The sequence below is a fragment of the Heterocephalus glaber genome, unplaced genomic scaffold (genome assembly GCF_053883595.1).
Source record: "Heterocephalus glaber isolate CG9 unplaced genomic scaffold, H.glaber_assembly_v1.0 deba00000474, whole genome shotgun sequence".
Lineage (NCBI taxonomy): Eukaryota > Metazoa > Chordata > Mammalia > Rodentia > Bathyergidae > Heterocephalus > Heterocephalus glaber.
In genome coordinates, this window is record NW_028258146.1 from 709495 (window position 1) to 720639 (window position 11145).

General features: G+C 37.4%; 1 long non-coding RNA gene across 1 annotated transcript; it reads right to left on the bottom strand.

Annotated features, from left to right (window-relative positions):
• Nucleotides 1-3366: 3366 nt before the first annotated feature.
• Nucleotides 3367-8683, bottom strand: LOC110346930 (uncharacterized). The gene is made up of 2 exons (XR_002391212.2): nt 8401-8683; nt 3367-3608 (listed from the first exon to the last, which is right to left on the bottom strand). It is a non-coding gene; the product is annotated as an uncharacterized LOC110346930 (long non-coding RNA).
• Between the last annotated feature and the right edge of the window lie 2462 nt (nt 8684-11145).

An 11145-nucleotide genomic window follows, 5' to 3' on the forward strand; every position in this document is an offset into this window, starting at 1 on the left:
AAAACAAAAACAGTGTTGGAAGACATTTAGCACCCAATTTTAAGACTTCTTCTAAAGCTACAGTAATCAAGGCAGTGTTGGTGTAAGGAAAGACATATAGATCATTGGAACAAAACAGAATCTAGAAATAGAACCACACATATATAGTCCACTGAGTTTTGAAAGATTATTTAGCATTAGCATTTTATAGAATATAAACTCGATTCAAGAGCCGAGGAAGAGATAACGTCTTCAGCAAACAGCACTAGAACACCTGGTATCTGTATATAAAAAATTAACCTCAACCCTTTTTTTCCATACATGAAAATAACTTGAAAGGATCTATGAACCTAAATAAGAAAGCCTAAAAGTATAGAACTTTAAGAGGAAATTATAAGGGAAAATATTTATGAATTCAGGGTAGGCAAGAACTACCTAGGATACAAGAAACATGATGTATAAAAGAAAAAATTGATAAATGAGATTCCATCAAAATTTAGAACTTTAAATGACATCATTAAAATGAAAAGTAGTCCTTAAACAGACCATATTTACAATGCATATAACCTATGAGCAGAATATATAAAGAATTCTTAGAGCTCATGAATAGACAACTCAATTAAAATGTAGATATAAAAAGATGATAAATAGCACAAGGAATGGTGTACAGTTGTAGAATCAGAAAAATACTAATCAGTACAATAATAAGATTGAATTATACACTCATTAGGGAGATGAAGTTAAAAGTTTTAAAAGCCTTGTCATGACTTTTTCTTTTTGGTGGATTCTCCCCCTTTGCATTTAATTTGTCACAGCCAATGGATTCATTCTGCTGGGTTTCCTGGGGTTGTGATCCTCATTGTCTTTTCCTAGGGTATTATCTAAAATTTTTTGGAGTGCCGGTTTGGTATTCATGAAGTTCCTGAGGTGTTCTTTATCGTGAAAGTATCTTATTTCTCCATCAATTTTGAAAGATAGTTTTGCAGGGTACATCAATCTGGATTGGAGGCTGTTTTCCTTTAGGGCTTGAAATGCATCACTCCAAGCTCTTCTTGCCTTGAAGGTTTGCATTGAGAAGTCTGCTGTGATTCTGATGGGCTTTCCTTTGTATGTGATTTGTTTCTTTTCTCTCACTGCTTGTAGAATTTTATTCTTCTGTTGGATTTCTGGAATCCTAACTATTATATGCCTATGTGTAGATTTTTTTGAGGCTAGCTGGAGTCCTATATGCCTCACTTATCTGTATGTCAAGTTCTTTTCCCCTCCTTGGGAAGTTTTCTGCCATCACTTCTGTGAAGAGTTTTTTTATGTCATCTGCACTCTCTCCTCTTTCTTCATTGACTCCAATCAGTCTTATGTTATTCTTCTTTGCATCATCTAGCAGCTGCTGGATTGATTTCTTGTGTTCCTTTACAATTTTAAAGCAATTTTTCTTTTCCTGGTCACTAATTGCAATCTTATCTTCTATATCTGAAATTCTATCCTCACATTGGTTCATTCTGCTGCACAGGCTTTCCATGGAGTTTTTAATCTCTTGGAAATCTGTTTGTATCTGTTTTATCAATTCCATTTGTTTCTTATGTTGGGATTCCATCATGTTCCTCAGATCCTCTATTTTTTTTTATTTTTTTTTATCCTCTAGATTTATTAATCATGTCTTGCACCATGAGCAAAATCTTCGCTGTTATCTGAGTAATTATTTCTGATTTCATTTTTCCCAGATCCTCTGTTGCCAATTCAGAGGGTCCAGGTGGTTGAGTATCAGATTGTTTCATCTCGTTTCCCTTTGGGGTTGCTGTAGGTGATCTGGAAGTCTGTTTTTGAGGCTTGTTTATGTGTCTTCTCATTTCCACGGGGGAGGGGGCTGCTTCTGGCTCCAATGCAGCTCAACTTCTCTGCCCTAGGAGCTTGGGATGGCGGCAGGGGAGCTTCCTTCTGGGTGCTGGGACTGGCTGAGCTTCACTACCCTAGGAGCCTGGGATGGAGGCTGGGGAGCTTCCCTCCAGGTGCTGGGACTGGCTCACCTTCTTGGCCCTAGGAGCCTGGGATGGCAGCAGGGGAGCTTTCTTCCAGGTGCTGGGACCGGCTGAGCTTCACTACCCTAGGAGCCTGGGATGGAGGCAGGGAGCTTCCTTCCGGGTGCTGGGACTGGCTGAGCTTCACTGCCCTAGAAGCCTGGGATGGAGGCTGGGGAGCTTCCCTCCGGGTGCTGGGACTGGCTCACCTTCTTGGCCCTAGGAGCCTGGGATGGCAGCGGGGGAGCTTCCTTCTGGGTCCTTTGAGGTATTCCTTGAATGACCACAATAAGCAGAATCTACCTGCTGATCCACTGTGGCCATATAAGTAAAAATTATATCTATGTAGTTTTAAGCCACTGATATTTTTGGGTTGTTTGTTACTGAAGCCTAACCTAGCCTGCACTGACTAATATACTGGCCACAATAAGCAGATGAGTAGAGAAATTCAATGGTGAATGGTCATCTTCCACTATGAAATTCAGACTTTTTACTTTCCCAGAAAACAGGCTATAGTGCTAAATAACTGAGCATGTCTTCACTCTATCCCTCGAAATAGTAAGCTAAGACTAAAGCTTTTTCACTTTGGAAATAGAACATGTTAAGGTCTTCTAAGCACACAATAGCCAGCTCACAGGTGCAGGTATTTCCAAGTCTGAGCACCAAATAACCCAAGGCATTTGAGTGTCAAGACTATCAAAGGCTGTAGACCTGTGATGGCAAACTCAAGTACCTATAGGACCAGCCAGGACATGTAAGTAAAGGTTGCTTAATTTTCCTGGTGTAACTTTACTATAATAAACTCAGCTTCTGAGTTGGGGAAATATCAAAAAGTTCTGAGGACATAGAAAACAGGCTAGAATAAACTAGAATGTGTGACCAGAGTAAAAGAGGGAGCCACTATTCTGGCTAGTGACTGCCGCACTGGAATGTGGTCTTGTACGGCTGGAGCTTCTGTACCCTGCTGATGAAGTTATTTAAAGCTTAGCAACCATCAGGAGTCTCTGGCGTGAGGAGGTGAGGGAGGACAAGAATGAAATACAGGACTATTATAATTAATCTTCTGATTCTACTTCATAATGGCTGGGTTAAGGATTTAGTTGTAGAGTTTAAGTTTGTTATATTCAGACACATTGGCCCTGAGATGAACTGAGGCCTGAAATGCAAGAACGTAACAGTTGAGACAGATAACAGGATGTAGGCTTAATTTAAGGCGCTACTATAACAGGTCAGTAGAAAATGGGAATTAGATTATTCAGAGGGAACTAAGACCTCTAAAAATAACTTTTTGAAAGTATACTGTTGTTAGATATCAAGAAATATGACCTAAGCCATTGTATAATACCTATACATCCTTGTCTACACAGCAGTGTTACAGTGTATTGTGATTCTGTTTATTTAGAAAAGGAAGCTTGAAATTCTGTAATGCCAAATTTGAACTGGAGACAGGGCAGCCAGAGGGAGAGATCCAGTGAGCTGAAGGCATGGGCAATGCACAGTCACTGATGGACTTTTGCAAACCCCAGGTGCAATACTGAAGGACTTGGTGGCATGTGATCTCGTGATTATTGCTTCTGCATCATTTTACAGGAGGCCACAGGCTTGGAGTGTAATCTGGAGATGAAAAATCATCAAATAAAAGTTTGAACATCAGACAAGTATTATTGAAACACTCTGGCTCAGTAAAGAGATTCAAGCAACTAGGCAATTAAATTAGCCAACAAAATCAATTCAATGATGAGAAGCTCAAGAAAGTGAGTTAGGTGATGGACATAATACAACCATCTGTTCATTTTTAATGTTTAAGAATATACATATTTTGTCTAGGACATCCTACTTTTTAAGGATTTGAGTTTTAAACTTCTTATGGCAAGGACAATAAGGCAAATGACTTATATTTTTATATTTTGATAGTTAAAATTCTATGATAACAAAATATATTATTCTTACAAATTATGAAACAGTAAGTTACATAATGGAATAATATATATTACAAATTACCTTTATGAACAATTTTAGTAAGGCAAGTTTTCTAAAATAGTTTTAAGTGAACAGGATATAAATTTTATATTCCTATGACTATATTTTTAGGAGTATATAGTCAAAGTAAATAGGCTAAGAGAAATTATTACCAAGTGTTACATGACTGGTGGCATGTTGAGACTTTTTTTCTTTAAGCTCTTGTATATTTCTAATTTTCTAGAATAAAAAAAAATCTTCACAAATGTAATGAAAGTTAAAATTATAGATATCTCAAGCTAAATAAGAATAAAGTAAAAAAGAAAAAGATGATCAACCATTACAGATGAATCTAAATTCCCCTTTGACCATTTGACCATTATCTCTGTCTCAGCCTCTCTCTTCTCAGAGTTAATTGTTGTTAGAAGTTTAGTGAGACATTCTCATACTTTTCTTGTTTTTTTTTTTTGGAAGCTGTTTCTATGTCCTTCACAGCAATGGTTACTCATAGTACTTGGAGAAATTTGCTGATTAAGATTTTCTTGTAATCAAGAAAGATCCTTAAGCAATATATAAGCAAGGCAAACCCAGTGGCAAGTGAGATGAACACACTGAGACCCAATGGGGGTGGCAGGATGGTCTAATAATAAGTACCACAAACCTTGAGCTCTCTCTCCCCTTCTGCTCCCTACCTGGCTGAATCAGGTGTCCTGGGTCTGGTGGAACTAGGCTGGGAGCAAGACTAAGACTGGGAATTGTGCTGTGGTCTCCTCTAGAGTTGCCTTTGTCTTGTGCTCACTGCCAATTCTCTGAAGAGATGTCACATGGAAAATTGCAATTCAATAAGTGGATGGATTTATTAATTCACTCAGTGAATGAATGTATTTCCATTGAGTATCTATTATTTTCTAATACTGTATTAGACCCTGGTGACAATATGACCAACAACATAGAAATAGCCCATGCTCTGGGGAGCTCACCATCAGTGGATTAGATGGACATTAGTCAAATAGGTTAATCATGAAAATTTATAAGACATAGTGGATTGGGCTTTGGAAGGATTTCTTGAAGATGTGATATTTAAACAAGTGTCTGAGACATAAGAAATCAATATGTAATATGTTGGCAATAGGGGACTCACCCCCAAAGGTGTTATAAATAGAAAGAAACACATCTTAAAAGATGGAAATTTTCAGTAGCTATGTACATGAGTTAGAGATAAATGGGTTCTGTTTTATAGTGATGAAGTATTCAGGGCCCTGCACTCAGAGAGGATAAGCTTCGTTTATCCTCTATTGTTGCCATCTTGAAATTCTTAATAGTCTTTGAGCAAAGAGTTGCACTCTTAGTATATATCAGACCCCTCAAATTACATAGCCAGTCCTGGAGGTGGAAGTTTGTTCTTAATCCCACTTATAACATTAGTCATGGGAGAGTTTTAAGGCAAGGAGTGATATAAACCTCAATTCCTAAAGGACCACTGTGGTTGTAATGTGAAGATTAGAAAAATGGCTCTGGTTATCAGCCTCAAGGAACTCAGAGTATGACTGGCAATGCCACACCAAGCCAGAGTTACTAAAAGTAACACATCATAGAAATAAATTGAAGAGGACTCTGGGAAATTAGGTGGGGGTGTGTATGGTCATCTAACAGTCTCCTGTTTGAGATAAACTATAATTTCTTACACGTTTCCTCCTTCTTTTCTCTGATCTAATTATCACTCATTTCCTTTCGCTTTGTCAATGCAGGGCTCAATTTCTTAAATTGATTAAATTTAAAAATCTGAAAGCCACCCCTTCCCATTAGTAGCCTCATAGTTTTTGGTATTGCCTCATATCTTTGATTTTATATTAGAGGTCCCTGTATAAGGAAGGGCTACTTCTTCCTGGCACCTTTTTCCTCTCCCTGTCTATTATTCCCTGAGCCCACATAATTAGGGTGAGATGCTTCAGTTATTTGTCTAAATCCCCACTAATCTAATTTTATAGGCACACTGGAGTGCATCCCAGAGATGCTTTGCTGTCTCCTCCACTTAGTGTAGCTTTATTTTTCTTGTCTCTGTAACTACTGTTCTACTCATTTCCTATAAATACTATTTATGACATCATTGGCAGCCATCTCACCCTTCCTATCTCAGTGCTATGCAATATAATTTTATTTAATTATGGAAATGTTCTATATCTTCTCTGTCCAAAATGGTACCTACAAGCCACTAGTAGCTACTGAGCACTGACCAGAGTTCTGAGTGCAGACTGGAGGCACTAAAGGTCAGCAAAGATATAGAATTGTTCAGTGTCATAGGGCCAGAGACTGCTGGTTCCTAGTGATCTTTTCCCTATACTATGAATGGATAGTCTTATACAAACATGAATTTGTAAAGTTTTATAGAACACCTACTAAATGCAGTGTTAGGATGATACCAAGAAAGAAAAGGCTTCATTGAGCTAAAAATGGATGAGCTATAAAGAAAGAAGAATCATTTTGTTGACCTCCAAGAGCCAAGAAGAAAGAAAGGAGGGTGCATTTTTTGACCTTCAAGAGCACCAAAGAAGGAAAGGAGGGTCTTTCTGCTCACATTGTGAAGTCCAGAGGAACTAACACTCCTGGTATACAGCATGAATCATGCTCCACTCTGTACTTGATGAGCAAGCAGGGCTCTTGATCACTGGAGGGTCTCTAGCATCTGACACACACTGACTACGTGTGGTAAATCCCATCTGTGGCACTTCATGGTCTTTGGGTTTAGTGAGAACGAGTCTAAGTAACTTGCCTAAGCCCACACAACTACTAAGAAACAAAGTCTAGACTAAAATCCTGTTCCTTTTGTCCTGAGTATTAATTAGGTTTGCAGAGGGTACTGATGATATAGACACAATGAGCAGTGACTCTGGTGGTCTTTTACCAAGTTAAGACATTTGGACTTCATTCAGTTGGCAAAAGGAAGCTACATAAGCTTTTATTTATTGTTTGTTTGTTTGTTTGTTTTTTGAGACAGGGCCTGGCTATGTAGTTTTTGGCTGGTCTTGAACTCATTGTGCTCTCCAAGCTGGACTTGAACTTGTGGTGATCCTCTTGCCTCAGACTCCCCAGTACTGGGATTACAATAGATAAACTTTTAATAAATTTCTCAGTGAAAGCTACTTAGGAAATAAGAAGAAAGAAGAACAAGCTAGCAGTGATTTTTAGAGTGGACGGGGGAGGGCTTGAAAGAAACCAAACAGAAGTTTTGTAACATGGGGACTCCTATCTCTAAACAGGCAGAAAATGTCTCAGAGATGCTGGGGACAAGGATGATATTGCAATGTCAAGGAGAGGAGTTGTTCTGGGAGTCCACAGAACAATTCATTTTAGACTGGAAAGATGTGAACTGACAACAGACCAAGCTGTGAAAATGGTCATCAGGTGCTTGATGAATACGGGTCATGTAAATTAATACACTGCATGCTCCTCAGATTTGGGGGCTAGATACTGTGTCACATTTGGAAGAGATATGTGTACATAAACCATACACTCAGGAAGATTAAGTAGGTGGCAGGGAGAGGCAGAGAATTTGCCACCAGAATAGTCAGAGAAAGTCCAGGCAGGGTAGTAGAGGGAGGGAATGGTGGCAGAGTGTCTCATTATATGAGTGGTTGCAGGAGGTTGAAGATCAGAAATAGAACTGAAGGACACAAAGGTGATCACTGATAACTTTTAATAGTTCTCTTTGGGAAATGCAGCCTAGCCAGATAACACAGGAATTTAAGGGAAAGAGAATTAAGGGAAAGGGAATATAACCATGTGCAACAAATTGGCTGGCAGTGAGGAAAGAGAGAAAAGCAATGAGCAGAAAAATACAAAGCACATCAATCACATGAGAGAAGTCAGTGTGTGTTTCTTTAAGAGAAAACTTATTCACATCTATAAGCATAGTTAGGAACTTAATACATTAGAAGGATCATACTTGAATGTATAACATTCTACTTATAGATGAAATATTTGATAATGATGTTAGTCATTCTTAAGATAAGACTTCTCAAAAAAAGATAAGACTTCTCAAAACAAGATGTTTCTCTCATTATCCTTTAAATTTTTTTCCCACCTTTCTTATTTGATTATTCCAGAAGCAGTATTTTAACTATGGTAATTAAAACTGGGATGAAATGGAATGAAATGAATGAAATGGAAAGCCCAAAAATATTCACAGATATGTCAGTAGAGCCAATAAAATTAATAATGCAGAACAGTGGGAGCAAAGATGGGTTGTACTATAATTGCTTATTTGGAGCAGGGGGAGAAATTTAGATTGTAATTTCATGTGATCGTTAATACAAACTCCATACAACTATAGATTTTAAAAAGCAGTGAAAATACTCAAAGAAAATATAGACAAATTTAATAATAATTTGACCACAAAAAATAATTTGACCATATAAAAAGCATAAAATCTTAACTCACAGGTACAGACCATTGAGACTAGAAGCAAATCCTAGGCAACTCTGTCAGAAATCATCGATGGAGAAGTGGTTAGAAATCTTCCATAGCCTCTGCATCCACCTAAATATTCCGAAGTACAATAAGAGTGTACTAAACTCAAAGGCTCAGAAGTGAAAGTGAATTGTCCCTAATTACTCTTGATCAAAAGCTGTGGAACCTTCCCAATTATGTGACATCATTTGGTTACCATTGTGAAGTATCGTCTGCCCAATAAAATATCGCCTCTTCCTCTAGAAATTAAAGAAAATCATCAAATATTGGGAAGATGTTGAATTCTTAGTGATTAATTTATACTCAGTGTCCATTTCTATAAGGGTTTCAGAAACTGCCAAATATTTAACTGAAATGGTCCAAACAATGCATGGGCAAATACCTTGACAGTGCTAACATGGTCATAATCAACTTTATGAGTGTCATGTAATAAAGCTTGAAAAGTAAAACACATTTTAAATACTCACTTGGGTCACTTTTATCCTATACAGTCTTGTGTGGAAAATAAACTCTTTTACTCCCTGTGATTACCCTTACATTTCCTGCTGAGAAGACATGTACCAAATGGATATCACTTAATTTTAATTTCCAGTATTTTCTTTATTACATCAAAACTGGTATAATGCTGAACACCAAATAGTGAGAAGAGTGATCTTCAGGAGCTACTTTTATTTTTGAGGCACTGCCCTTCTCTAATGCCTACTTTCCTAGTTTCCATGGACCCTGACTCCAACACACATTTTCCAGTCCTTCCCATGACTCATACGATAATTAACTAAAATGAACACTTCTTCTCCTGTAATATGTTTCCAACAGAAAAATGTCACCAGCCACTTTTTCCTTGAATATGCATCACTCTTATTCCAAGAATAAATCTAAAAGTTGCTATGTCAGTGGCTGATATGGTTTAAATGTGTTGCCCAAAGTTCATGTGCTGGAAACTTAATCCTCAATGCAGCAATGTTGAGAGGTGACATCTCTGAGAAGTGAGTAGGTCATGAGAGCTTTGCCCCCATAAATGGATTAATGTCACTGTGGAGGAGTGGGTTTGTTATAAGGGCAAATTCCACCCTCTGTTACACTGTTCCTTGCCTTTTGCCACCTGCCATCAAATGATGGAGCAAGACGACCCTCACCAGCATCATGTTCTTCAACTTTCTAACTTCCAATATTATGAACCACATATATTTTTATCCAGGTATGCATTTTATATGCTAATAATACTGTCATCCCTCAACAGATGTCCTGTGATTAAAGAACTCTATCAGTCAGAGTATCATGCAGGATTGTGCTGCAGTAACAAAAACCCCCCCAAATCTTATTGTACAAATTTCATGTCCTGAGCAGTTCAGTTGAAAGCTTGCTGAATGTCTTCTGCACTGTGGGATCCATCCGAGAGGGTGCAACAGCCTTTATTGGAACAATGCCAAATTGTCATGGCAGCAGGGGAAGGGAGAGCATAAAGAACCACACACTGGTTCTTCCACTTTTATTGCCTGGTGGAAGCAGTCACATGGCCAAGCTCAACCTCACAGGTAGCAGAGTCATGCAATCCTATCATGCACGTGGAGGGTAAGAAGCTGGAAACAGGAAGAGAACAGTGGCAAGTGACTGTCAAAATAAGCTTGTTTCCCTTATGAACACAAATGTCAAAAAACTATAAAATTCATTTTACAAACTTTGGGTGAATATTTTGACCAAAACTGGTTCATGCTTTGGAGAAGACCTTGAATGTTAACTATGTATTTCAGTCTCCTTAGATACAAATAACTGGATATAACAAATATCTTGTGCCTTTTCCAGGAGGAAAATAAACCTCAGTGGGTTTATTTAAAAGGTAATTGTTGGAAAGTGATGTAAAAAATCTTCACATCTTTATTTAATACATTTTCTAAACAGACAAATCATTGCAGAGTAGAAGAAGATGTCTTGACCCAATGAAATTTAATTTAAAAATTCATTGTCAAAGTTCTCATTCAACTCTTCAGTTGGAGTTGTTTGTAGGAAATATACTTGGCTATCACTTTCTTTAGCACATGCAGTTTCATGGCCTATATTTGAACTGGACTAGACTTTTCTATTTATATTTATGATGCTATTTTGAGCTCTAATATTTATATTACTATTTTCATTACACTGGTATTCTTTAACAAACCAAGTTTGAGTTACTGATTCTTTTTTGTGAACTAGGAATTTAACACAACAGAATAGTAAGAATAAAATAGAAAATTTAAACAAAAAGAATAATTTGCAAAGAAAATAAAACTGAGTGTAAAATGAATTAAGGCAGACTTTCTTGTACAGGATGGATATATTTAATTAGAATGGACTTTAAAACATTATCCATTTTCTATAGTCTTCAACATAAAATGTTTTCCCATTGAGTGAGTGAGTCAGGAAGATTATTTACCAGGAAATTAAGTTTAGAATATCCCTGAGTAAAGTATTTAAAATGTAGGTAGCTCATGTACTCAGAAAATCCTGTATTTAGGTGACTCATGAAAACAATATAAGTAGAATTCTGTATTCCCAGAGACAGACAAAGCCTAAAACCTTTTCTCTTTGATTCTCAGAAAGTGAGAAACAATCTGGAAAGGTGAAACTTTGAAATTTCCAGAGAATTTGATTTTTTTCCTCTATGCTATCAGACAATGTCCCTCTCAATGCATTCAACCAGGCTCTCTTCCTCCTTTTTACAAGAGCTGTCTCAATTATTTAATTGACT